This window comes from Haemaphysalis longicornis, unplaced genomic scaffold, assembly GCF_048455015.1.
Source record: "Haemaphysalis longicornis isolate Haplotype H1 unplaced genomic scaffold, Haemaphysalis longicornis Haplotype H1 scaffold_5, whole genome shotgun sequence".
Classification (NCBI taxonomy): domain Eukaryota; kingdom Metazoa; phylum Arthropoda; class Arachnida; order Ixodida; family Ixodidae; genus Haemaphysalis; species Haemaphysalis longicornis.
Genome location: NW_027526385.1, coordinates 31,972,990 through 31,978,989, shown reverse-complemented (window position 1 = coordinate 31,978,989; position 6,000 = coordinate 31,972,990).

The following is a 6,000-nucleotide window of genomic DNA, read 5'->3' as shown; positions in this document are numbered from 1 at the left end:
AGGTCGTTATATCGCCCGGTCAGTCAACGCAGCTTTTATCAATTTCCAAACAAACATACTTCACTGTATGTAGAACGAACACTCTGTTTTTTCCGCATGTGACTCTGTACAAATATGCATAAAACCAGCGTCATTTCTTGCCGGCTAGGCCCTCTAGTTGAAAAGACTGCGCAACATCCTATTAAATTTTATTCCACCCCTAACACTACACAAAACACTATTAACATAAAGTTGGCTATAAAATCGTGGGATGACGCCTTCATATCCTCAAAATAGAGGAGTCAATTAAAGTTTTTTTGTGTGAAAATTTCACCTTTGAAACAGTGATATTGCCTCCATCACTATAGTAGCGTACGCAATAATGAGCACCGTAGCGCGCAAATGCGCCAACGCAAAAAAATTGCGATGGTTTGCACGGTGCTGTCGGAATTTCGATGGCTATAATCTGGCGCTGTGGCTTCACTGCTGCTCTTTCTGCGCTGCTTGTTTTTATAAATTTTAGCGTTACGGTTTGTTGAGAGGGTACTTCTATGTGTCTGAGATGCTGTTATATTATGGTTGCAAATATTGTACATGGAAGTCGTTTAAAAGATATTATACCTTTTGAAGTGTGCGTTGAGTGTCTTAGCCGAATATTACCGTCTTTAATGCATGCTTGAAAGTGTTTAGTGCTGTGATGATGTGCCTATTCTAACTTTTGGTCTGAGTGCTTGTACGTCTCTTACTTTACTTTACTTCTTTTACTTTTTTTCGTCGCTGTGCAATTTTCGCCCCGCTTTATCGCAATAAAAAATCATTATGCCTTTTTTTGAGTCGTTATTTATAGCACTGGTTCTTCCGAAAATAAATGCTGTCTCTTATTGCCTAACAAATGAATGTTTTTAGACCTCTCTTGGTCTTTTAGAAGGATGATACCGTCCCTCACATTACACGTTGTGGTTCATGTATTATACAACAAAGCTAACCTCACCAGCGCCAAATGCCGCATTCATTCGATGGGTATTTAGGCAAGACCTTGCGCGCTTTATTTCCTCAACACGCTGTTTTTTTTTTTCATTTCTTCGTTGCGTCATTTCTAGAAGGTGCCTCGAAGTTTTATTATTTGTGAAGCTTACAGTGACCCTACCAAATTACGTATAAAGAAACAGTGTTTTCAACATACTAACGTTATTGCTGCGCCTATGGGGTTACAATTTTCGCACAGAACTTGCTGTAACGAGCATAAAGACGCAATCTCTTAAGTAATCACAAAAAACACACCTTTAGTCCGACGAATGCGCGAATTGCAATGACCTCTTAGGAATTGAACGCCTGGTGATCGGGTTGCTAAGCAATTCATCTAGGCTCACTCAAGCTCACAGCAAGCGCAGAACTCAGAACTCCTTTCTGGCACAGACCTCGAATGGACTCACAACTCACTTGGCCTCAAAACTTAAAAAGGACTCAGAACTCACTGGGGCTTACAACTCAAAAGGATCTGATAATTTCTACGTGCTCAAAACTCAAATACGAACTCAAAACTCAGACGGACTCAAATGGGCTCAGAATTCATTGTGATTCATAATGACAATTCGCGCAGTTTCAAGAAACAAACCGGCGCAAACTTGTCTACTCAGTCGCTCGCATTTGGTAAGGAAAACATGATCTCGTATCTCCAGAGACGTCGGAAACAATTGCCGCTGCAGATTTAATAAATCTATGCTTGCGTAAGTATGTATTGGATGCCATACCCATGACCGGTGTGTTCTTACAGAGAGGATTCAGGCTCGAGGGTGCGCTGGGGCGAGGGGTACAAACAAAGGCCGTTTAGCAAGGTGACGTGCTCTCAGTTCATTTGCATCGCAGCTGATTATGGTTACTGTCCAGTTCATTCATGTTGTGCATCCTCAAAAACGTCTTGTGGCAAATATAACTGTTACCACGAGTCTGTGACGTACGATGCGTTTGTGGAGCTGCCTTTGTTTTAGGAGCGAAGCTCCTTAGGAGCTAGGGTTGTCGGCATCGTCGAATCATGTAGTCACAGTACCAAAACACCGGGAAACTCGTTTTGAATGCCCCGCAATAGAACGTAACGCGTACTAAAAATTTTATGATTGATTATGCCGGTTCAAAATAAAGTGATTTAAAGATTTCTAGAACGCTCCCTGTCCGCTTCAGCAATCGCCAAGCACGTGCAGAAACTGCTTGCAGACGGGTTATAATTTGTGTTACGTTCAAATACCCACCAGCTCTCGACTCTAGACCTGATAATGTCGGGTGGTTGGTCGAAGCAAGAGAAGGCCTACTTCCCTGGTACCGGGCCTAGTTCATCACGGAGGACGAGCCACCAGGGTGAGGCGCGTGCGTTGCACTGCGCACGCGTTGACCCCTGCACTACCCCAAACTGGGGCAGATGGTGCATGCAAACTGCTTAAAGGGAAGCTGAAGCGCTTTCCAAAAAAATTGAGTTAGATTAACAGTTATATAGTTTCTTGCGCGGTGATTCCGAATATCACATTGAAATTTATCGTACATGAGTCCAAGTGGCATTTATCTTGCAAAAAGCGCGGCCCCGTTTGAAAAACGCGTGCTTTTCGTCTTTTGACGCCCCTGATTGGTTGCGCCCGTCATGACGTCAAAGGAGGAGACCCTTCGGCCGCGCGGGTTGTCGGAAGCATTGCGAACGATCGCACGGTTGCCTTTGCGGCAATTTAGCTTGCAGTTTAATTTTCGCACATGACTGGAAGTTTGTTTTATAATTTCCCGTGCTGTTGGTTCAATTATCTTGGAGCTTAAATTTGCTTTACACGACCGAGAACCCCAAAGCAGTGACTGTGACGTCGACTAGTGGGTTCCATGAAAATATTTTTGAATTAGGCAACCAGCATAGGGGGATTTTATACCTTATGTTAATATTAGGTACTGCCTTAACTGTTTCTTATTATACACAAAACCATTTATGCCGAAGATTAATCGGAGTTTTATGAACAATCTACCAGCGAAAACCACGTACGGGCACTGCGCGAAAAAATAGCGTTCATGCGCTGTAAACGTATATGCGAGACACATCTTGCCGGTACACGCATAAACCAACCAGCATACTCTGCTTTCGCATTTCCTGTGTTCGTTGTCGCCCACCCCAGCCCCGTTACTCATCCCCGTACACAGACCCACACACGCGCGCGCCATTTCGGCAGCGGCGCTACGGCGCCTCCGCGATTGCTAGCTGCACTTCGATGAGTGGCGTCTTACTGCTTCACATGCATCTATTCTGAAAACACCGCAGCATACTAGTGCCTGCTCAGCATTATTGGCTGTAGTAGGGCTTGATTTTCGCTTGTGCGTTGCGCATTCTGCTACAATATTACGGCCACCTCGTTATAATTAACAGACCAGTCGGACAAGGCAGGTACGTTGTAGTTACGTTACTTTAGGTAACAATCACCAAACGTTTGTGATAATGAATCGTTGGCCTCTTTCAGCATTTCTAGATTTAAGCATTTACCGCGCTAGTCGGACAGAGGCCGTATATTTACTCTTCGCTCCTAATTTTTTTAGTATCATCATTATATATATCACCGACTATCACTGGATCACACTTGAGGTTCAGTGACAACAAGTGCTTGCTAGGTTATAATATGCAGCCACACGGAATCTTGGGCAAGAAATTAGGCCCCCGCAGTCAACACAAATTATGGCACGGTGGTGGTTCGGAGTGGTGTTTTTTTTTAATTCCAGACAAACATCACTTTATCGTGACATGTATACTTTCAAAATAAGTATTCTAGTTGTCTTTGTTCTTGTACTTTGTAGGAATACTGTTTACCTCTTAGCCGGGAGAGAACTTCTATCAGGATTGGACCCTTGTTTTAGTTTCGCCAAAAAATTGTTTTTTTGAACACTGTCCTGAGCCCATAGGGAAAGAAAACCGACGCGTTTAACGAAACAAGTATTTCCTGAACAAATGTGACTTGGTTTCTGGAATGGAACGAAACATCCCCGGACCAAGTACAGCAGTATTCCCCATCCTTCCTAAATCTAGAATCTAATGTGAACATTCACGTCCGTCGCACCAAAAAAAAAAAGCCGCATTGGAGCGGTTTACAAAGTATTTAACGTAGTGTAGTATATTCTCTGTCATCAAGCACAGCCACCTCGCCTGTCGCTTCCGTATGTTATCAAGCATACCGGCGTGGCATTATTCTGCTTAGGAATACGGCATGATAACGTGTGCCTCGTTTGGCGTTCGTGCATACTTTTTGAACACGACAATTGTACAAATGAGTGCTATCAACCACAACAACAAGTATCATTCACAAGGAAACACGGCGAAAAGAGCATGGCCGAGGCGGCCGATCCGGCCGGAAGTCCAGGTGTGACGTTTTTCAGCCGGTTTTCGCCCGCGCTCTTCGGTCTTTTCCGCATCGCGCGGCGAGTGGGGGGGCGGGGCATCGGGCCACTTTTGTTTGCTCATTGCGCCGCTTCTATTGCATGTATTGCGAAAATATTTCGTACACATGAACTATTCAATGTGTACTGCTGCTAATCAACTTTTCTTTTAATTCTAAAACCACTTCACCTTCCCTTTAAATACGGTTCAAAGCAACAGAGGCCGCGACCGCCTAAGCAAGCATGCGATTGCTCCTCCCACCGACGCTTCTCAGGCGCCCATTCAGCGCGCTCCGTCTGACCAGAGAGAGACGACCTTTGAATACACGTGTACACTCAATGCTTCGCCCCTCCGCAGGTTTCACGTTAGTGGATGTGGCCGGGGATTTTTCGTTTGCATGTTTGTTGATTATAAATTTCCGAACCTGGTACAGTTGTAATGGCTCGCGCTTGTCAGCGCGAACTTAAACAAAGGCGAAGAAAGGGGAACCCAAGTTGCATCAACGTGCGTTTGAGAGAACATGAATTGTCATTAAGGGAACCCCCGTCATCCCATATTTCTTCACATTGTACTAAGTGCCGTGGATGTAAACCTAATTTTCCTGCCACTGACATTTTATTTAGACCCCGTGAACAAACGCCCTCGAAAAAAGGAAGTGTTCCACATAGCAGAAAAAGTAGACATGTCTGTCAGCCTAGCAACCGTGCGTCTTCGTCCCAAAGAGATTGCCTATCTGCGTGGGCCTTGACTGTAGCCGGTGTCCATCTAGTTGCCTTATCACCGTGGCTTTTGTAAACTTGTTTTGCTCATGCGCAGTGTTTTTTATTCCTTTGTGTTAAGTGTTTATATTTACTCTTCTTTTACACAAGCGGCTGCTCATGCGTTCCACTTCCTTTGTCTTTGTGTTCGAGCTGGTTTTATTCAAGAATACGCCTATCTCTCGCCTGCCGCGTATCTCTTCCCGCCATCGGGCCGCTACTCCGTGCCGTGTGCTTGCGGAAGGGGGTGTTGTTTGACCTCTAGCTCTCTAGGTCAAAACTGGTCACCCCGCGAAAGCGCCCGAGGGGGCGTACTGCATCTTTCGCTGCAAAGACAAAGAGATTGAAACGAGCGCTTCCCGTGTTTCAAAGGACAGCTCAGACTGCCAACGTAACAGCCATATCGTGAGCTATGAAAGTAAAAAAACGGCGTGCCATTGAATTCGTTTTGCTGAGACGTGAACTGACGTCATTCTTCAAGGATATTACGACAGTTGCGGCAACAGTCTGAACACGGCCTAACACATAAGTAAACAATGCAGGAGGTAGTCCATGGTAATATGCTGAAACTATGGCAAGGATTACAGTAATGAATGCTCCGCTTCCACACCTCTGTCATTTCTTTGGGACGTCGCCTTTCTTTTAGGTCATATCAAAGCCTTCTGAAATGCACATGGTGCAGGAGAAAACTGTATGCATTTATTTTACCTGTGAAAGTATATTTTATGTGCATGAAGCCTTTTTCATTGCAGAAATGTATTCCACCTAGATGAGTTTCCCTTGTGCACATCGTGCCAGTTGACACGAAATGTCATAGCATGCTGACAATCAACGAAGTGACTTCAGCGAAATACCGACATAAAAGTGTCTCTG